Genomic DNA, 23,802 nt, shown 5'->3' on the forward strand with positions numbered 1-23,802 from the left:
TACGTACGACTCTCCTTATTAATACACCCAAGAATTATATTTGCCTTTTCTGCAACTGCATCACATTGTTGGCTCATATTCAGTTTGTAAATCACTATAACCCCCCAGATCCTTTCCAGCAGTTCTACTGCCTTGCCAATTGTCCCCCATTTGGTATTTCTTCATTTGATTTTTCCTTCCTAAGTGTAATACTTTGCACTTGTTTTTATAGAATTTCATCTTGCTGATTTCAGACCAATTCTCCAAATTCTCAAGGTTGTTTAGAATTCTAATCCTGGCCTCCAGAGTGCTTGCCATGCCTTCCAGCTTCGTGTAATCCGCAAATTTTGTAAGCATACTCTCCATTCCATTAACAAATCATTAATGAAAATATTGACTAGTACCAGACCCAGGACAGACCCCTGTGGTACCCCACTACATCCCAGGTTGAGAGTGATAATTACTCTTTGAAGAAAGTCTTTCAACCAGTTATGCACCCACCTTATAGTAATTTCATCTAGACCACATTTCTCTGAGAATGTAATGTGGGACTGTGTCAAAAGCCTAACTAAAATCAAGCTATATCACATCTACATCTTCCTCCCTATATTAGGGTTGCCAACTTTCTAGTCACACAAAACCAAACCCGCTAGCCCCACCCCTTTCTGAGGTCCCACCCCTGCCCTGCCCCTTCCTGAGGCCCTGCCCCCACTCACTACATTCCCCTTCCCTCGGTGGCTCGCTCTCCCCCACCCTCACTCACTTTCACTGGGCTGGGGCAGGAGGTTGTGGTGTGGGAGAGGGTGAGGGCTCCGGCTGGGGGTGTGGGCTCTGGGGATGAGGGGGCTGGGGTGCAGGAGGGGGCTACAGGCTGGGGGATGGGACCAAGGGATTCGGAGTGTGGGATGGGACTGAGGCAGGGGGTTGGGGTGCAGGAGGGGGTGTGGGCTCTGGGTTGGGGCCAGGGATGAGGGGTTTGGGGTGCAGAAGGGTACTCCAGGTTTGGGGGGAGCTCAGGGATGGGGCAGGAAGTTGGGGCTTGGGGTTGGGGCACGGGCTTACCTCAGGTGGCTCCCGGTCAGCAGCGCAGCAGGGGAGCTAAGGCAGGCTGCCTACCTGCCTGTCCTGGCACCGCGCTGCGCATGCCCCAGAAACACCCAGCAGGTCCAGGTCCTAGGTGGGGGGTCAGAAGGTTCCATGTGCCGCCCTCACCCGCAGGCACTAACACCCCCAGCTCCCATTTGCTTGGAACCGGCCCATGGGAGTGCAGAGCCAGTGCTCAGGGCAGGGGCAGCGCGTGGAGCCCTGTGGCTCCTCCGCCTAGGACCCAGACCTGCTGGCCACTTCCAGGGCGCAGAACAGTGCCAAGACGGATAGGGACTAGCCTGCCTTAGTGCCACAGCACCGCCAACCAGACCTTTAACAGCCCAGCCAGCGGTGCTGACTGGAGCCACCAGGGCAGGGCCAGCTCCAGCATTTCTGCCGCCCCAAGCGATCGGCGGCTGCAATTGGGGAAAAAAAAAAAAAAAAAAAGCTGCGATCGGCGGCGGCAGTTCAGCGGCAGGTCCTTCGCTCCTAGAGGGAGTGAGGGACCTGCCGCCCCCGAATTGCTGCAGGTGCCGCCCCTCTCCCTTGGCCGCCCCAAGCACCTGCTTGTTAAGCTGGTGCCTGGAGCCGGCCCTGCACCAGGGTCCCTTTTCGACCGGGTGTTCTGGTCAAAAACTGGACACCTGGTCACCCTACCTATATACTAGGCCAGTGACCCTGTCAAAGAAGGAAGTTAGGTTGGTTTGGCATGATTTGTTCTTGAGAAATCAATGTTGGCTATTACTCTCTAAATGCCTGCAAATTGATTGTTCAATAATTGTTCCAATATCTTTCCAGGTATCAAAGTTAGACTGACTGGACTATAATTCCCCAAGTCCTCTTTGCTCCCTTTTGTAAAGATAGGTACACCTCTACCCCGATATAATGCGACCCGATATAACACGAATTCGGATATAATGCGGTAAAGCAGTGCTCCGGGGGAGCGGGGCTGCGCGCTCCGGCGGATCAAAGCAAGTTTGATATAACGTGGTTTCACCTATAACGCGGTAAGATTTTTTGGCTCCCGAGGACAGCGTTATATCGGGGTAGAGGTGTACTATGTTTGCCCTTCTGCTGTCCTCTGGGACCTCACCCATCCTCCATGAGTTCTTAAAGATAATTGCTAAAAGTTCTGAGGTTGCTTCAGCTAGTTCCTTAAATACCCTAGGATAAATTTCATCAAGCCCTGCAGACTTTAATATATCTAACTTAGCTAAATATTCTTTAACCTGTTCTTTCCCTATTCTGGCTTGCATTCCTTTCCCATTGTTGCTAAAATTAATTGTGTTAAGATCTGGTTACAATTAACCTGGTTAGTGAAGACTGAGGCAAAATAGGCGTTAACACCTCAGCCTTCTTGATGTCATCCATTATTAGCTCTCCTTTCCCCATTAAGTAGTGGACCTACACTTTCCTGTGCTTCTATTTATAGAACCTCTTCTTATTGTCTTTTATGTTCCTTGCTAGGTGTAACTCATTTTGTACCTTAACTTTTCTGATTTTCTCCTTATGTTATTCTTTTGTACTCCTCCTTAGCAATTTGTCCATGTTTTCACTTTTTGTGGGATTCCTTTTTGATTTTCAGGTCATTACAGAGCTCCTGATGGAGCTGTTTCCCTATCTTTCCTTGACATTTGGATAGTTTGCTGTTGTGCCTTTAATATTGTCTCTTTGAGAAACTGCCAGCTCTCCTGAACTCCTTTTTTCCTTTAGATTTTCTTCCCAGGGGTCCTTACCTGCCAGTTCTGAGTTTATTAAAGTCTACTTTTTTGAAGTCCCTTGTCCTTATTCTGTTGCTCTCACTCCTTCCTTTCCTTAAAATCTTGAAATCTATCATTCATGAGTAAGGCTACGTTTTAGTCACGAGTATTTTTAGTAAAAGTCATGGACAGGTCACGGGCAGTAAACAAAAATTCACAGCCCGTGACCTGTCCATGACTTTTACTAAAAATGCCCATAAATAAAACTTGGAGGGCAGGGGCTGCCCGGGGGCCCGTGTGTGCTGGGGGAGAGCAGCCAGGGTGCTGGGGGGGGGGGGCAGGCGGCGGCGTGCAGCATGGGACCCTTTTTAGTGCTGGAGGGGGGCCGGAAGTGGCACGCGGCCCAGGACCCCTGCTGGTGCTGGAGGGCCGTGGGCAGCGGTGCATGGCCCAGGACCCTCTGCTGGTGCTTGGGGGGAGTGGGCAGTGGCGTGTGGCACGGGACTCCTACTGGTGCTAGGAGGTGGGTTGGCGGGGCTGGCAGGCTCCCTACCTGGCTCTGCACCTCCCCCCCAGCAGCAGCATTTGAGTGTGGGAAGGGGGAGGGGGTTGGAATATGGACAGGGTGAGGTGGGCTCTGGGCAGCGCTTACCTGGGGGGGCTCCCCGGAAGCAGCGACATCCCCCTCGCTCAGCTTCTAGGTGGAGGCATGGCCAGGCAGCTCTGCGCACTGCCTCCACCCATAGCACTGGCTTCACAGCTCCCATTGGCTGGGAACCACGGCCAATGGGAACTGCGGGGGTGGTGCCTGCAGGCAGAGGCAGCACGCAGAGCCGCCTGGCCATGCCTCTGTCTAGAAGCTGAGAGAAGGGGATGTCGCCGCTTCTGGGGAGACCCCCAGGTAAGTGCCGCCCAGAGCCCGCCTCACCCTGTCCCGTGCTCCAAACCCCTGCCTCCTCCCACACCCAAACTCTGCTCCTGGGGCAGGGGTGTGGTGGCCCGAGACTGCCCCAGCAGTGGCTGGTGCAAGTGGCAAGTCATGGAGGTCACGGAAAGACACGGAATCCGTGACTTCCATGACAAACTCGCAGCCTTATTCATGACCACTTCACCCAAATTGCCTTCAATCTTCAGATTCACACCCAATTCCTCTCTGTTAGTCAGATTCAAGTCTAAAATGTCTGTCCCCCTGGTTACTTTCTCCACCTTCTGAAACAAGAAGTTGTCCCCAATACCTTCCTAGAACTTATTGGATATTTTGTGTTTTGACATATTACTTTCCTAATAGACGTCTGGGTTGTTAAAGTCCCCCCTTACTATCATATCTTGTGTTTTGGATATTTCTGTTATTTGTACTATAAATGCCTCATCCACCTCCTCTTCCCGACTTGGTGGTCTACAGTAGACCCTTGCCATGATGTCACCCCTTGGTTTTTTTCCCTTTTATCTTCACCCAGAGATCTGTAACTGGTCTGCCTCTCACCTCCTTCTGGACCTCAGAACAAGTATATATATTCTCGATGTTTAATGCAACACCTGCGCCCTTTCCCCCTACCTGTTCTTCCTTTTAGAAGACCACTCAATACCAATATTCCAATAATGAAATTTATTCCACCACATGTCAGTGATGCTAATTAAGTCATAATTTAACTTATGTACTAATACTTCCACTTCTTCCTGTTTATTCCCCATACACCTTGCATTTGTGTGTAGACATCTAAGACATTGAGCAGATTTCCCCATTGTTTTCCCTTATATTGCTCCTATGACCCTATTGTAATTTTCCATCTCCCCACATCTAGCCCTCTGTTAAGATCACCTTTTTTTTAATACCCTACATACAGATGCTCCCCGACTTACGCAAGCGTTCCGTTCCGGAACACCTTGCATAACTCAAATTTTGCATAGGTCGGAAACGTATACCCGACCATTATGCAAAAAACAACAACAACAAAACCCCCCAAGCCCCCTATTTCTAGCTTACAGAACTTTTTCCGTAAGTGCAGATTTGCGTAAATCGGGTTTGCGTAACCCGGGGGGCGTCTGTATGGGCTTTTGTCACTTGTCCTCTTTGAACCTAGTTTAAAGCCCTCCTCTCTAGATTGGTGAGCCAGGGTTCAAAGATGCTCTTCTCCCTTTTGGTCAGGAGGAACTCATCTCTTCCCAGCAGTCCTCCTTCCCAGAACAGCATCCAATGGTCAAGGCAGCCAAAACCCTGCTGTTGACATCATCTGCACAGCCATACTTTTGTCTCCAGGATGTATGCCCTACTTCGGCCCTTACCCTTCATCATGAGGATGCACAAGAACACCACCTTCACCCCGCCACTCCTTCACCCTTACTCCCAGAGCCCCGTAGTCATTGCTGATCTGCTCAGGGTCATATTGGGCAGTATCATTAGTGCTCACATGGATGAGCAATATGGGGTAGTGGTCAGAAGGACAGATGAGCCTCAGCAACCTTTCTGTTCAGCACACCTTCCAGGACATTTCACTTTAAATGCCAGAGAGATCATAGCATGAGCACTGCTATGGGGGTAAACACTGACCATGTTTGGATAAACTAAGGATCTAGAGCCCTAATCTTGACTAGCATACCATTTTCAAAGGTGCCTAAGTGACTTAGGAGCATAGGTTCCATTTTCAAAAGTGACCGAGGCACTTTGAAGCCCATCCCATTGACTTTCAATAAGACTTATGACTGGTCTACACTTGAAATACTAGGGCTGTACAGCTGCACTGCTGTAGCGCTTCGGCATACCCACTCATGACAGTGATGGGAGGTGTTCTCCCGTTGCTAGTTAATCCACCGCCCTGATAGGTCGTAGTTAGTTTGATGGAAGAAATCAACAAGACAGCTTGTGTAAAGTAAGGTCCTGTTCGGCATCCATGAGTCTGTCACATTAAGCCCAGCATTATTTTATTGTTACTTTATTTTCTTGCCGTTGTTATTTTGATCCAATTAGTCTCTGTAGTTAAATTAGAAGGCATGATTGGGAGACATAAAAAGAATGAATTCCCTTGCTTAGTCAAATTTTTGTGTTAAACTCCTGGATTCTCAAAAGGGCAGGCCTGGGCCCAAAAATTTGTTTTCAAACTGACGGAAACAGATGGTAGCACTTGCATATATATATATATATATATATATATATATAGCTATTAATGGACCTATCCTCCATGAAATTATCTAGTTCTTTTTTGAACGCTGTTATAGTCTTGTTTCTGTAACTGTCTCAAAAAGGAGCTTTTTCATTTTAAAATAAATTCTTCAGCTTCAATATATTTTTTCTTATTAAATGTTTCTTCAGTCTCATATTAGCTAGAGAAACCCTTCACATCTCACAGTTTTGAATAAATAACCAAAATAAAGTATGGCTTTCCTAAGTGCTACAAAGAGTTCATGTGTATATAATTTAAAGAGGGGAGTGCATTAATATACTTTCCAGCTGTAGGATGAGCCAGTCATTATCATTACAGGTCCCATGCCTCCCTTTATAGCTAAAGTCTCACAAAATGCTGTGCCTCATTTCAGAGGCTGAAGAGCTCTTAAATATTACAGATTATTTATCTGAATAAATTTCAGAGAAAGACCATTGACTCTGCCGCTTTGACACACTCATCTTCTTTGCTATCCCCCCCACTGATCAAGTTTCAGAAGTTTATCAGGATAATAATTTTTTTTAAATGTACATGATCTGCTCAGTTACTTGGGGTGAAATCCTGACTCCGTTAAGCTCAATGAGAGTTTTGCAATTAGCATCAGTGGGGACAGGATTTCATGCTTAGCCTTTATTCTCTTGTGAATTTCCCCACCTACATTCTTACACTAGAAGAGTGCAGTTAGGGTGACTTAAACGGTAATGCAAAATTAGCTGACTTTTTTTATTCTTTTATATATAAAGTGTATATATACACATTTGTATTCTTTTATATATAAAAAGTGTATGTGTGTATGTGTGTGTGTACATATATATATATATGTACTCACACACATACACTTTTTATCTTTATGTTCAGTGGTGCCAAATGGCGATCTTCCACTAATTCATGGGGTGAGACTGTAGTTTTCTGTGAACAAAGGATCATGATCCTTTACTGTAATGAGAGAAAAGAAAAATTCTTAAGCAGCCCTATTGAAAGTTAATTTTTTGTCCTTGAGATAGTCCCTCTATTTTTGAAAAGGAGAGAATGAACTCGGCCGTCTTTCCTGGATACAAGGTTCACGCACCATTTTTGTACTACCCAATGGGTTTTGGTCAGTTATTTTAGTAGTTTCCAGTCCTTCATCTACATATGCCACTAGCCATAATGCCCTGAACAGCCTGGGAATGTGGCCATTTGTTAAATCTTGCTGGTGTCAGCTTTAAATTGTGCCACCTTGAGTTTTAATTTTTATTCAAGTCTAACTATTAGTTTTACTGTTAATCAGAAAAAATTGAAACGGCTCATCTTTATTTGTATTTAATTGATGAATTAAAAGCCAAAAGAGAAATGCACCAAAGAATGTACTAAGATTGAGGATGGTGGGTCAGTGAGCTCTAAGGATTACAAGTACTAGCACTTCTAATTAAATCTTAGCTCCACTTTCCTTCATTTTATTTTGGATTTGCAATCAAAATAAAAAAGAGCACTGTAATCCAAAAATCAGTGTTGTACCACTACCGTAAGTGTCATCTGTTGCATTACATCATGTAGTGTTGCATCATCATGAGACAATAATACAACCCAATACAGCTGTATTACAACACACACATGTGTGATAGAGATGTTCATGTGATAAATAACAGAGCCAGGAGATAAATGAATATATTATTACCTTTGCCCTCTGTCCTCTAAACAAACCTCTTGGGTTTACTGAGCCTTCCAATCTACTTTAATCTTCAAACAGCTGCCATTTATTAAAAAACCTGGCTGACACAGAAAGGTTGCCTCTCCACCAAATGTGGGATTTCCCCCACAAAACTTCAGCTGTGCAAGGCCCATGACAGTCAAGGCACAGTCCTACACCAGTGACAGATTGTCTAGACAGAAAGATGGCACCACTTTAAAGTCAATGGAACTATGCCAATTTATACCAGCTGAGGGTCTGGCCCATCATCTATTTACCCCTTTAAGTATTTCGTACCCTGCTTCTAGGACTCAAGATGAGGGGATAGGAGGAACCGACAAAGCTCAGGCTGAATACTACAAATCTACCTATTTATGGGACTAATCTAAAGCACAGTGAAATCAAAGTAAAGGCGCCAATTGGCTTTGAACCAGGCCTTATATGGAGGTCCTTCAATGTTATTGAGTTTTTGAATTACTGACTGTGGAACATTAGGTTTAATATTTCTATGAGATTCTCAAATATTATAGGGGCTTTTGTATTCGGGCTACACTGTGGATTGGCTTGTATGAAGGCCACTAACCATTGATTGCAATCCTTAATATTTGTACAAGTGCCTAGGGTTCAGGCAGGCACTCTGTGTAAGCTGAAAATGACAGATAAATAAATAAATAAAAACACAGAATAGAAGCACGGAGTCAGATAGTCCCCAACATTGTCCCAATATAAGCAGGATCAAATAAGCCCCCCAGACTGCCAGCACACATGTGGGAATAAGAGCAAAATATATGTGTAGTGGCTAGTTTAACACATGCTCTTACTGTATATGTTTGTGTGTGTGTGTGTGTGTTTGGCCTGTTTTCTATGTGCTTGTGTGAATTACGACTATAAGAGAAGGAAGGAAACTAGTCCCAACACAGCAAAAAGAACACAGGAGAGCAGAATAAACCAGCCCCAATATACATGTTTTTGCTAAACTAGCAGCAAAAATGTATGTCAGAGCATGCAGGAAACCAATCCCAACGTAGCAAAAGTACATAAACTTTCTAATGATGACAGAACCTCAAAAGATTTGGAGACTGGTTCAGAGACTGGACCAAATTTCCTGCCCATTCAGGCTCCATAGTCTCCTCCACCACAGCCTGCACCAACCTAGAATAGTAGAACAGGGCACTAGATGGACTATGAACATCATTCATTTGTCCTATGTTCCCGCTCCTGGATTTGTATGTAGGCTCCCTTATGATCTAGATCCAGGCTGGATTTGTCCAGTTCTATGTTATTGGATCCAAACGCCCTGAAGGATAGGTAGTTTTTGGCTTTGGAGTATAGGTTTGGGCCCATCTCTAATAATGTAATACATATTAACTTTGTCACTCTATCCCAAAATGCTTTACAGTGTTAAATAATACAGTTAAAATTAAATAATAGATAAAGGCAGCAGGAGAGAGAAATTAAGACGTATAGGGAAGGGAGAAAAGATGTTTTCAAATTAGATTTGAAATGAGAAGGGGAATCACTGAGGCAGAGAAACAGCCGAAATCTGATTCAGATGGCAGGAGCTGTGGAGGAGAAGGCTCTTGTACCGAGAAGGGTGAGATTTTCTGAAGGGATTGAGTGAAGGCCAATGCTAAAAATAACAGGCCAGATTCTTGTGTCAGTTACACTGGTGTAAATCTGCAGTAACTAAGATCAGAATCTAGCCTAATATATTTAAAATGACAAGTACATTTTTCAATAGAAGATTTTGTAGAGATTGTTATGATGCAACCAACCAGAAACTGGTGCCACATTCAAATAAAACACATCCCTCTCTATGTATGGTCAGTCACTGTGACAGACGGACTTTAACCTGTCAATAATTCATACTTGATACAGAGCAGAAATACTGATAATGGAAACTATACATAAGTGTAAATTCCATTGCTTTAAAGACAGACTAGGCTTCAGTCTATCTAGCACCTGGGGTTATCAACAACTGGCGCGAAAACCATCCAAACACCCTTGACCCTTTAAGCTGACTAAGGTGCAGGCAAGGAGCATGAAATGCTAGATTTTGAAAGAGGAAATTGGGAAATAACTCCAGAGCTTGACACAGGGATGTTAGATGATATTGGGGACAGCTACCTTTGAATGGAGAACAGAATCTCTTCCCCTCTTCCCCCACGCACTGATGGTACATCGAGTCAAATATTACATTGTTGAAATGCTAATCTTGACTGTCAGGCATGATGTGAAAATTAATTCTGCCACACCTTTCATACCAAACATGGCCATGGACACACGGAAGGTGTGTGTCTGACCACTATGGTGACTGGGAGGGTCATGGAAGAGAAAAGGTAAATTTGCTCTCTAGAAATGTAAAACTCCGTTACTTCCCTGCAATCAAGCCAATTCTATCTGTCAGACTTCACTGAGTGTAAGACTAGATATATATGTTGTTTAATTAGTTTTAATCTGATCTTCTTTCTCTATTCTTAATAAATCTTGTTTTAATTAGGGTATTGGCAACTCAGACCTTGATTCTCATTCATACCACTCTGGCAGTATAAAAGGTCCTTCAAGTGCACACAAATTACATCAGTGTAACTGAGAATTCAGGCTTTAGACTGTTTGGGAATTTCATGCATATCATCCCAGAAAGATAAAACGGCCTTTTACCTCCAAGAAAAGATAGTGAAGGGAAGGTGGCAGAAATCTCCTTCCCCTTCTTGGGATCCAGGCTATCGACTCCTAGCGATAAGGTGCATCTCTTTCAGGACTGCAGTCCCAGAGACACATATGCAAAAAGTCTAATGACCACGGATGAGGACATGAGCTGTGTAAATTGTCATAACTCTATTGAAGTCATGCTTTCTCCTCATTCTAGGATCTCAGGCATTGAGGCTGATTTACACAAAATGAGGATCTGTCCCCTGCCAGTTTAAGGGGCCAAAGGCAACACTTACCAATGTATCTCTGCTAACACAGTATCTCTAGTACCTTTGTTATCTATGTATCCCTTCTGGTGCTGTTTCAAAAGGAAAAGTAAGAGAATTCAAGACCAGTGGCCAATATTCATCACTGATGTAACACCAAAGGAGTTATGCCAGGAATTAATCTGGCCCCATATATTTGAGATTGCCAACTGAGACATCATATAAATGTCCCTCTTTTAAAATGCTCTGTACCACACAGTCGCTCTTAGAGTGGTTGCTCTAGAGCAGGACTGTGGAATCCAGTTAGGTGGTGTGGCGTGGCTTGCACTTAACTTGCTAGATTCTACATCTGTTTGTTGGATAAATACAGGATTTTAGCCTGCAATGCTGACAAAGGGCATCCTTTGGTGCAGGTTAAATCAGACCCCTGTGCAGATGCACAAGGGAGGATGAAGGTGAAAGGAGCCTTCCTCCCACTGTGCAAGTCGCAGGCACAGTCTCAGTGCTTTGATTAGTGCAGACACTGCTACCAACTACCATACTCTGGGATGGATGCAAGCCACCACAGAGAGCACAGGGAGGGGCAGGTGAGAAACAGGGCCACGGTCCCACCCACCCAGATAACCAACTGCGGACAGAAGAGCATGCTGATAGTGGAGCAGGTGTGTTCTCCTGCACACCTGATAATTTCTGGAGACATTGTGCCTTCCTAGGGTACAGCATTTCTCACAGGCTTGTGCCTTAAAGAAACAATCTGGCCCTTAATCAGTGCTTACCTTCATTTTAAAACACAAAGAAAAAGCAAAGACATAGGGCCAAATTCACACCTGGTGAAAATGGATGCAAATCACCTGACTTCAGTGGAGTGGCACCAGTTCACACCAGGTCTGGATTGTCCCCTAAACTCTGTGTATTTGACTGAGTTCTATATACTTCTTCCAAATAAATGTTTTATTTTACTTTGCTGACCCTTATGGAAAAGGCCTACCGAATTTTTTTTTATGAATGAAATCAATAGTTACATAGAATTTAGACATCTAAATCTGCCTGCTAGGTTTCTACAGACATTGTTCTACTAACGTACAGAATTGGGTTTAAAGAGAATGTTATCCTTTTTATAGAATTTTCAAATCAACCTACAGATTTTAATAGAAAATTATATCCCTCATGTGGAATTCTATAGGTTGGTTTAAAAATTCTATAGAAAGGTGACTGTTCTCTATTAAATTCTAGAGGACTTTTCCATAAAGAGATTTTATGCCACTTGTGAAAGCCAAGCCTGATTCAACTAAGTGCATGCTGGGTAATCCAAAACACAAATAAAAGCCCTGGGCCAAATTTTACATTGACTCATTTACATTGACTTTAGTGGAACTTGCATAGGAATAGCTGAGAGAAGAATCTGAAATTCTCGGGTGCATGTTCTATAGAGATGATGAACTATAGGCATCACTTCCCAAACATTAAAGCCCTGGCCCATTGAAATCAATGGCAAAACTCCCATTGATTTAATGGGGCCAGCATTTCACCCTAAATCTTCAAAACTATTCACCTTCTGCTTATCTTAAATATTTTCTACCAACTTTTGTTTCCAGACTGGAAGAGCTGTATCTCCTACAATACACACTAACAGCTTTTCTCTCTCTCTCTCTCTTTTCCAAGATTACAGATAAAAGAGGTGTTGAAAATAAACTAGACCAGATGGCCATGGGATTACATTACTTATTTAATGCCTCAAATACCATTTCTCTTCTAATATGATAAGACATTTCACATGTACAAGTTTTTCTTTCACATTAGTGAGTTCATTTCAATAAATTCAATATGCATATCACTAATTTGAAATGAAAAATTGAACATACAGCTCCTGCAATTAAGTAGGTGCTGTAGATATTTTTAATCTCTATTAAGAATTTACCTCTCCTTTTGCCAACTTCCACCTCCAAGATTGTGAGCTCTTTCAGGCAAGGACCATCTCTTTTGTTCTGCGTTTGTACAGTACCTAGCACAATGGGGTCCTGGTCCATGACTGGGAATCCCAGGTGCTACTGCAATACAAATAATGAATAATAAGAATGATGGTAATAATGACTAACGACAGGGCTATTACAACAGAGAATCTGTTAATACAAACCTTAAGAGGTACTAATAAGATAAGCCCTTTTAGGGGTTAAGCCATATACAATATGCACAGAAATGCTGTTCTTGTGTTTGAAATCAGAGTAAGCTGTACTTGCTGTGCTCATGTTCACTTTTAACTCAGCATTGGAAAGTAATGAGAAGGTTTCTGCTTCTTCTCAAAATGTCACTTCTCTTTTCATCAACTCAAAGCTGCAGCATCCATCATTATTTGTCATCAGAGTGCTTGTATCTGGCAGTGGTGGATGAGAGTACAGTAACTATGGACTAACAGACTTTGGAAATGTTACTTGCATCAAGTTGATTGAATTCAAAAAGAATATTTCATTGTTGCATAGGATTTATTGCTCCATTGGTCATTATATTATGTTCCCATTCTGATGGGACAGCCACACAGACATACCCTGGAAAAATAGTGTAAAGCCACTCCACACCAAGTAACTTGACAGCCCAATTTCTGCCAGCAGCAAAAACCCAACAGAACAATAAATCTGCAGCTGGTCTAGTTGTGAAGGTGTGAAGTATGGGGACAGGGACGTCGTCTGGGTGGGATTTGCACCTCAAAATAAGCATATTCTGTATTCAATGCAACATATGCGGTTCATTTTGGCCAAAATCTATATGAAGTTCTGCACACAGCACCTGTACAAACTGCCCTACCTTAGAGGTATAATACGTAAGACATACAAGTATATGCAACTGCTGCTATAGGCTGTTATTGGTCTGTGTAAAAGGAAGTATTGCATAGGTGAAACTACAAACATGTGTTGGAGGAGGACCAGGAACTAGAATTTTACTCAACAAAAAAGCTGAACTCAGATGAGAGGCATGCTTTTTAAAAAATTAGCCTTGGTCATTTCCTTTCTCCTTTTTACTTCACTCTATCTTTTCCTATGTCTTTTTCAGTTTATTCCTCCCATATCATTTTTCTATATCATGCACTATTTGCTCCTCCTTTCCTTCTCTGTCCTCTCCAACCTCTTTTCTTTCTTTCCCTAGCCTGTGTTTTCTTCCTCCTTCCCCCAAGTTTTCAGTAACTTCTTTCCCTCTCTCATGTTCTCCTTCCCCGTCTCTCTGTACTCTCCACATCTTTACCTTTCCTCACATTAAAAGTTCTTACACACATTCTCCGCCCTCACCCATAAGATCACAGAGGTTTTCTCATGTGTCCCATCCCAAAACCTCTCTCTCTCGTGCTTCCCACCCACACAACTGGGATACCCCCACATTAAACAGAACTCTCATCTTTTCAAACCCATCACTTTAACCTTGACCTAGAACTGCAATGCTCTTCAGGCGTATGGTGCTTGGGCCTCTAACTTTCAAGTTAATCAGTGTAAATGCTGGAATCTGACATGCAGATCCATTTGCAGGACCGAGGCCTTAAGATCACTCAGTCCTTCCTGGGATTGTCCACAACAAAACCAGCCCATTCAGAGTTTGCTAAAACTACAGCACAGACTTTGTGCAGATTATGATCAAAAGTCAACAACCTTTTTAAACTGAAGCCTTGCTATCTGAGATGAAGCATGATACTAGAAAGGCTACTGCTGCTTCAAATGATGGGCTCCTTTAATCACTTGATTCAGTTCCCATTGAGATCAATGAGAGCCTTTCCATTGACTTTGATGGAACTTGGATGGAATTTTCTAGCTGAAGATAAGGAAGCAAAGCCTAAACCTAATGGGCCAATATTCTTCTCTCAGTTACAGTGTGTATGAATCTTAAGTCGTTCCACTGAACTGAAGACAAATGCCAGGTTTACAGTGGTGTAAATGAGAGCAGCATTTGACCCAAGCAGAGGTGCTGAATTCAAATCCTGTTCAAGATCACTTCTTCTGCAAGTGAAATGCAATGTGGCCTTTCAAACTTTGGCAAGCTATATAGTGCAGTATGTGTTCCTGGAGAGGCAAAGATAAACAAGGGAACTTAACACAGTTCTGGAATAGAGACAGGCTCCTTATATTGCAATAAATATTAGCCATGTGTCCTGAAAAAAATGGGGAAGGACTTGAGGCCAGCTTTTGATATGCACTTTAAAACTTTTGACATCTTTATGAACAGAGGGTGCACAGAGAATCTTGCTGAGAGGCTAAACCTCACATGGAAGGAGGACTATTTGTGCAACAAAAGACTGCATATGTAAGTAAAGCTGTCCAGAATACAGCCCTATGTGTCTGTGTTGATCTTACGTCATAAAAATTGATTAGGTATTAATTATAAATGTTTTTAAGGGTAAGTAAGTGAAGAGTGCCTTTCCATAAGCCTCCTTTCTGCAGATCCAGTAGCATAAAGGGTGTCTTGGGGCATCCTTAAGCAGGCATCTACGGATTCCCTCAGCATAGGGGAATACTCAGTTACACCAGCTTAATGCAGCTTGGTCTCCCAACCCTCAGGCACTTGGGGCACGGAGGGGGCATACTAGCAAGGGATCCCAGCAGTCCAGAGATCCTGGGGACAGCTCATACGGAGCTGTTCCAGCCAGCGTAGGTTAGAGCAGCCCTGGATTGTGGGGAGCACAATGGTACCACCACCTCTGCCACTCTCCCCACCTCCAGCTCCATGGCACATTTGATGATTGAGCCCATTATGTTTAATGAAAGAAAAAAAGACTCAATCCTTCATCCCTTACTTATGTAAACAGTCCTATTGGGCTAGATCCTGAAGTCCTTACTCAGTCCTTGTCATCAATGAGATTTTTGTCTGTGCAAGGATTGAGTAAGAATGTCTAGATCTGGCCCACTGATAATACAAAGTTGGGAAGCATCATCAATACAGAGGCGGAGCAGAATGTTATACAGGAAGATATGGGGTACTCTGAAGACTGGATGACAGAAATGGGAAGAAATTCAATAGTACAAAGTGCAAGGTCATGCATTTCGCATCCAATAATAAGAATTTCTGCGCCAAGCTGGGGGGTTCATCAGTAGGATGTGACAGATAACTAGAGAGACCTGGGAATGTAGGTTGATCATAGGATGACTATGAGTCACCAGTGTGATGTGGCTATGAAAAAGGCAAATGTGACCCTAGGATGTAGTAGGCAAGGCATTTCCAGTAGAGATAGAGAAGTATTAATGCCATTGTACAAGGCACTGGTAAGACCTCATTTGGATTGCTGTGTGCAATTATGGTCACCCATGTTCAGGAAAGATTAATTCAAACTGGGACAAGTGTAGAGAAGAGCTACGAGGATGATCACAGGACTGGAGGATATGAACATGAGAAGAGAGTGGAAGAGTTTGGCTTGTTCAGTCTAGCAGAAAGAAGGCTGAGAGAGGATATGACAGGGGAGTAAACACCAGGGAGGGTGAAGAGCTGTTTAAGCTAAAGGACAATGTTGGACAAGAACAAATGGATATAAACTGGCCATGATCAAATTCAGGCTTCAAATCAGAAGACTGCTTCTAAGCATCAGAGGGTTAAAGTTCTGGAACAGCCAGGAGTTGTTGGGGCAAACAATTTAATTAGTTTTCAGAGTGAGCAGGGCAAATTTATGAGTGTGATTGCATGATGGTTTCTTGTGATGGTAGGGGGCATGACCCAGCAGCCCTGGGGCTCACTTCAAATTTATTTCCTATGTTCCTAAAGCTCATGCTTCAAGGTTTCAGCTGGCCACCTTCAGGGGTCAGGAAGGGATTCACACTCTCCCCCCCCCCCCCCCGAATGTATTCTGGAAGGTTTTTTTTTTTTTAATCTCCTTGCTCTGAAGCATCAGGGATGGCCATGGCTGGAGATGGGACACTGGGGAAGGGGCCAGGGCTCTCAGGTGGCTCTCTCTCAGGTGCTTGGCTGGCAAGTTCTTGCTCACATGCTCAGGGTCTAATTTATTGCCAGATGTGGGGTCAGGAAAGAAGTTTCCCCCAGATCAGATTGGCAGTGACCTTAGGGGTTTTTTTTTGTCTTTCTCTGCAGTCTGTAGGTGTGGGTCACTTGCCAGGATTATCTGGGTATATCTGGGTTAATCATTTCCCTGCCATTGTGGGGATCTTGGGTACTGGAGCACCTCGGTCCCTCCTACTCTCTGCCTGTGGCATATAATATCTAGTCTCCTGTGAGCTGCAACACTTTGGTCTCATTTTGGTTGTTGGGTTTAGCGTGCAGGTGCTGGTGGTCTGTGATAGACTAGTTGATCTAGTGATCCTTTCTGGCCTTAAACTCTCTGACTCTGATGGAACCACTCCCATAAGTTAGGGCTGCAGGGTGGGGTCTAAAGTTTGTGCATTTCAGAAGAAATGCTTCTATTTGCTGAAGACACGTCTTTCAGCTGAGAGGTATGTAAAATGTTGGTCATAATGTGGTCTCTCAAAGGAATGCTTCACATGACCCTGGTGCAGCTGTGGACTGAAGGTGATTTGTCTCTAGTATTCCAATTATGCACAGCTTAATTATCTGCTGACTAATTGCACTTGCCTTCTTGAATGTCCCCAGGTAATAGGAGCAGTGTTTTTTGTTTGTTCATTGGGCCATGAAGGCAAGTCACTCAATAGCTCATCCTTTCTGGTAGTGTTCAGACAAAGGGCCTGTTCAGAAGAAAACAAAATCCTGCACAAAATCTATGTTAAAATAAAAACAAAAAACTATAACACACACAGTGTCCCTGACTCAGATCTCCCTGCAGTAATTAATATGTACCAGTCTCTGTGGGATTTATTTATACCCCAGGGAAGAAACAAAACTTTTTCACAGTTTAGTTTAAAATTTTTAATGTCAGAAAAAGTTGCAGGAATATGAGGTTAATCCTGACTGAGATACACTAGCTACCTAGATCATCACATCTTGGAGGGGAGAGAGGGGATTAAAGTCAGAAAGTATCTTTGAGCTACTTTCATTGCAGAGTTCTTAAATAAAACAAGAGTGTGTCGATTAACTGAGGTGGCATGGCCAGGGAAGAACCACTCTGCAAAGCAGATTGGTAGGAAAGTACCCACTGCTGATCATGAATCCACCATAGGTTCCTGCTTCATGCTGGGAAACCATGAGGAGAGCCAGATTTAGGTGTGGAGGTCTTGGCAAAACAGCTCCAGAGGCTGGCAGGGATTACAGGGATTAGCACCTAGGAGCTAACCCTTCAGAACATGCTCCAGTCCCTCACAGATATTCAAAGTGCATAATTAAGACAAAGTGCAAAACCCCATGCTTTAAAGGGGAAATCAGCTGTTGCACTATATCTATCCAACACATGTGCTACACCTAGGGCAAACCAATGGGATGAACTACATTTTCAGGTGAGATGATACCATGGGGCAAATCTTCATCCTTTCAGGCTTGTGAGTCTTCAGAATACTGGTGGATGTTCACCAATCTTTGACAAGCAAAAACCTTTATGAAACCTATGATGATACACATGGGATATAATATGCACAATTCAGCACATCCCGCTTCCTGAAAATACACCTTGGCCCAGCAGAGTTAAATCCCAGATATTAATGCTTCCGTTACTCTACTGTAGCTAAAAATAATTTAAAAAATAAATTTAAAAGAGGAAGTTACTTACCTTATGCAGTAACAATGGTTCTTCGATTTGTGTCTCTCTTTGGATGCTCCACTGTAGGTGCGCTTGCGTTCCTGCCCTGATGATTGAAGAACATTGGTAGCAGTGTCTGTTAGGCCCGCACATGCGCTGTCTCTCCTCGTGCTTTGCCACGAGGTTAACCAGTGTTGTGCAGGTGAAACCTCCTCAGTTTCTTCTCCACTGCAGAGTCCCTGACAAGAACAACGAAGTAGAGGGGCGGAGTGTAGGTCGTGGAGCACCCATAGGAACACACATCTCGAAGAACCATGGTAACTGCACAAGGTCATGACCCTTGCATGTATACCTCTGATCAGTGGAAGAAAGTGAGCACACACTTTCCTGACCACTCTGAGTTCAAGGAGGTTGATATGAAGACATGCCTCCATGAGTGACTACGTGCCTTGTGTCGTGAGGTTGTTGAGATGTGTTCCCCATCCTAAGAGGGATGTGTCAGTAGTGAGGAGTAGTGACGGGGAGTGCTGTGCGAACAGGATTCCCATGCAGACGTTTTCTGGGTCCTTCCACCAGTTCAAGGATTGTTTGACCTTGGTGGGTAATGATAGAGGTTTGTCTAGGCGATCTCTGTTCGGCCTGTAAACTGAGTTGAACCATGACTGGACACACCTCAAGTCTGGCATGAGCAATCACAAATATGTCCACAACATGCCCCAACAACTGAAAGCAATGTTTGGTTGATATTTGAGGGCTGGTTTGCACTCTCTCTCTGAGTATGGACAGATTGAGGAATTGATGTTGTGGGAGGAGTGCTCTTGCTCAAAGAGAGTCGAGATCAGCTCCTATGAACACTAATCTCTGTACTGGGGTTAATGTTTTTTGGATATCGATTTGTAGGCCCAGGCTTCTGAATAAGTCCATAGTCATGTAAGCGACCCGTAGATCTTCGTCAAAGGAATGAGCCCTGAGGAGGCAGTCGTCCAGATAGGGGTAGATCAAAGATGAGAGGCCACCATGGAGAGGACCTTGGAGATTACTCTGGGAGACAATGATAGCCCAAAGGGGAGTATCCTGTACTGGTAGTGGTCCTGTCCTAGGGTAAATCTGAGGAACCGTCCATGGGAAGGTAAGATTGAAATATTGAAATAAGCATCTTGAAGGTCGAGGGCTGAGACTCAGTCTCCCTGTTCCAAAGCTGGAATAATCGTCACTACAGTGACCATCTTGAATTTTTGAGCCTTGACAAACTTGTTGAGTGCTCTGAGGTCCAGTATGGGTCTCCAACCCCCCCTTTTTTCCTTGAGTATCAGGAAGTAATGAGAGTAAAAACCTTTGCCTCATACTTGCTGAGGTACTGGTTCTATGACTCCCACATGGAAGAGGTGCTCTATCTCTTGTTGCAATAAACTGTTGTGAGAAGGGTCCCTGAAGAGGGATGGTGAAGGGTGTTGTGCTGGGGGAGGGAGGTGAAATGAATGGGATATCCATTGTGGATGATTTCTGGCACCCATTTGTCAGATGTTATCCGTTCCCAGGTGCCTCAGAACAGAGCAAGGTGGCACCCAAAGGGTTGTGAAGGGTTGGTCAGCGTCAGGTGGCATTGGAGGAAGTGGTCTGTTGGCGCCCTGACCAATTGGTCAAAATTGATGTTTTGAAGTGGATGGTTGGGAAGAGGAAGGTTGTGGGCCTGATAGCTTGCTCTTTGAGAAACTGGACTTTTTCTTTTGTGACTCATAAAAACGTTGAGATTGATAGTATGCTATACACAATTTAAGTGAGGACTGAGGACTATTTTCTTTTCTGTCCAGGTGTATAAATCCACAATGACTGAAGGATAGTCCTGGAGTCTTTGAATGTGTGAAGGGATGTGTCTGTCTTTTCTGTAAATAATTTGGTGCCTTTGAAGCGAAGATTCTCCACATTGTCTGTAATTCCTTGGGGAAGCCAGATAAATGTAGCCAAGAGGCTCATCAAATCACAATTTCTATGAGATAGCTCATGCCGTGGTATCGGCTGCATCAAGCGCTGATTGAAGTGCCGTCTTGGGCTCCAGTTGTCCTTCATTAATAATGGCCCTAAACTGAGCTTTGTGTGATTCCAGAAGCTGATCAATAAACAAATTGTGTTTGGAATAATTGAAGTAGTTATGTTTTGCTGTTAGCGCTTGGTAATTTGCAATGCGGTGGCTGAAGAATAAGCCTTTCTTCCAAATAGGTCAACATGTTTCCAATCCCTATTGTATGGGATGGACTTCATCTGGTGTTGACAACCTCTGGAGTTCACCACATCCACAACAATTGAATTAGGGGGTGGATGGGAAAAAATCTATATCCTTGGCTGGTATGTAGTATTTCTTATCGGCTTGCTTACAGGTTGGCGCGACCAATGCAGGGGTCTGTCATAAAAACTTGGCTGGATCCAAGAGAGCCTCATTAATTGGGAGGGCTACTCTGGATGAAGAGGAGTGCAAAATGTCATCCGTTTATGGTGTGATTCTTTTACCTCCTCTGGAGGTAATTGCAGAGTGTCTTAGCTAGGTCTTGAGTTTAAAGAGTTTAAAGTCGTCGGTTAGAGATGGCAGAGGAGGCATCACTGCCTTGTCTAATGAAGGAGGAAGTTAGTTATGTGTCCTCTTCATTGAGGTCAGCCTCCTGTTCCTCCCTCATCTTTTCAGGAGGTTCAGAGGCTCTGGATGCAGAGGCTGATGGAAGGTGCCTCGATTCATGGTGGGCCATGATAGATGTTCACCTCCTTTGGATGTGGAGGGCTGTGGTGAAGATTCCCATCTTCTGAGTGAATCTGAGTGAATCCTGGCACAGGTCTGAAGGAGGTTGGAGAGTTGCCTCCATTAGATGGATTTTAAGTCTAAGCTCTCTATCCCTTCGAGATCACGGCTTCAGCTGCTGACAAAAAACACACTTCTGGGGAATGTGGTTTTCCCTGAGGCAATAGACGCAATCAGAATATCCATCTGTTACAGGAATGGCCTCTTTACAGGAGAGGCACCTCTTAAACCTCGGTGAACCAGGCATACCCCACACCAGGGTAGTCACCAGGGGAAAGAGGATGAAGTAGATTTAAAAAAAGAGACCTTTAAAAAAGAAAATCAAAAGAAGCTCTAAACTAACAAATAAAGAAAGATTAGTGATTATTTAAGTTTGAACAATAGTGTTAATGATCTGACAAATGGACAGCTATAGCTCCGTCTCTAGGCAGGGGCAGTTCAGAAGGAACTGAGGAGGGTTCGTGCACGCAACGCTGGTTAGCCTTGCGGCAGAGCATGAGAAGGGACAGCGCATGTGCAGGCTGAACAGACACTGCTACCAAACTTCTCCCATCAGCAGCACAGTGAAGCAAGCACACCTACCATGGAGCACCCATAGGGACACTACTCGAAGAAGAAGGCAATGATGCTCCCTGGAAGGGTTAGTGTAGCAATCCAGCAAACATTTTATTAGAATACAAAAGGCACATTTAGCTGAGTATATTTTCCCAGCTTTTCCCAACAAGACATTACTAGAGAGGAAACACTGCAGAGGATGAGAATAAGAATACAGCTGAGTATATGAGTATATGAGTACAGGCTGGAGACTCTAGGATGATGGATACGAGCTGGGCATTGACTAAAATGTCAACAGGGCTTCAGTTTTATAGCAGCAATTTGCATGATATTAGTCAGAAATCAATACTTGCAATCTAAATTTTGTATATCGTCAGTTGAAATTTGATGTCTGTGTCTCTTTCTTGGACTGATTTTTCTTCTGCAATCAGCATGATGAAAAAATAATGCTTATAAATTAAGTCAGAGTTCCCTGCCAGCTGAAAAGAAGCTAGAACTGCTGGCTGGAAACGGGCAGATGCAGGGGGTCCAAGTTTTCATGTTATCTTAGACTGTAATAATTAGCTCCCGCAAAGCTAATAAGCAAGTTTAACTGCACTGGACGTGGTTTAATTCCCATTTTGGCATTTGGGGATTCAAATCCTACATAGGAATAACACGAACAGAACATTTCTACAAAGGGAAGGAAGATCTAGAAGCTCAAAGAACATGACTGGGAACCAGAATACCTATTCCCAGCTCTTCTGTGCACTTCCTTGAGCAATTTACTAAACCTCCTGCTGTGACATTTTGTCCATCTGTCAAATGAGCATCATACCACTTCCCTGCCTCCCAGGGGAGCTGTGAGACTTAATTCATTTAAGCCCCGTAACTACCGCTCTAACCAAAACAATCACTAGTAAATAAAATACAGCAACAAGGACTCTTTGCACTGTGTAAATTGCAAGTGGTCTCCAAGCAGGCTGAGATAGACAGGGGAGATTCTGCTTGTACAGAGCAACTTTCCACCAGTGGACAGCTGGTGGAGGTGACTCCACTGACTAAACTCCACCTCTTGACAAAAGGAGACGAGGTGTGTCAGGGTGTTCTGGGGCTGGGATATGGGTAGGGAGGGGCGGAACAGAGTGGAGTGGGCTCCACTACAACTCATTCTCCACTGGCATGAGGTCCCTGTGGATTCTGACACCAGTGGCATAAGTTAAAGCTGCTCTCTGGCAGCATCATACGCATCTACATTCTCATCGGGTCCTGACATGTTAGGAACCAGTCTATAGTTACATTGCTCATTGATTTGCTTTTACTGAAATAAGGGTATAGTTATGTTATTCCTCACTTGCGTATTATTGATACCATTTATGTGATGCCCTAGAAAATGCTCGCTGGCAGCTTATTATAGAGTTAACTTACAATAGGCAACTTGGATTGTGTTTATGATCAGACAGTATCTGTGTGGTAATATGCTCCTGGAAGAGACTAAAACTAAGCCATACCTTCCCCCTGAGAGTTACCCTGCTGAAATCAAAAAAGTCTAATGGAGCAACAAATGCTTTGTTTGCTCTGATGCCTGCAACTGACCAGAGCTACCCTCACTGGGAGACAGTGCAGCAGAAAATAGAAATTACGGGGGGAAACCTGTGAAACACATGATAGGACAATTTCAACTAGCTGAGAGTAACAGGGAAATAAAGACAATTATAAAGTGCAGTATTAAGAGACAAACATTGCATTTTATAACCTCAATTTTATACTAGACTTATCTATAAATGTTTCTTGTTTCAGGCATCAGTGAAATTCTACAATGCATGTTCAGGTTCTAGGACACGGTGTTGCTCTATTTAGTAGTTTTTAGCAAAAGGGAGCTGATATCTATTTCAGAATTGTAATCCATTTATATGTGGTTAATTCTCAATCCCTTGTAAATGGTAGTTATGAAAGAAAATGTTAGAGGGTTTCTTAGGAAATCAATACTTTATTATACAATAATTGCATCTGCACGTTTAATGTTCTTCATAAGACTTAGAAAGAATGAAAGAGGTTGGTAGGTCAGATGATGCAAATGGTGGTTGCATGACCTGGAAAGTCATCAAGAATCTGAGGCCTAGTAAAGTGCCGAGATGCCATTAAAACATTTTTGCAAGTGCAACTTTTATTATGGAAACCAAACTGCTAGTACATCTGTGGAGGTGACACTTTGGCCCAGCACTGAATATAAACCTGGTCACAGTTATAATTGAAATTGCTGCTTCATTGTTCGTCCAAGAGCTTTGATTATTCATTTGCTGCATGATTTGTTTCTTTTAGGAATAGTAGTTGAAATTTGTTCTCCTGTATCTTCCCCTGGCT

Source organism: Emys orbicularis, chromosome 3, assembly GCF_028017835.1.
Source record: "Emys orbicularis isolate rEmyOrb1 chromosome 3, rEmyOrb1.hap1, whole genome shotgun sequence".
Taxonomy (NCBI): domain Eukaryota; kingdom Metazoa; phylum Chordata; order Testudines; family Emydidae; genus Emys; species Emys orbicularis.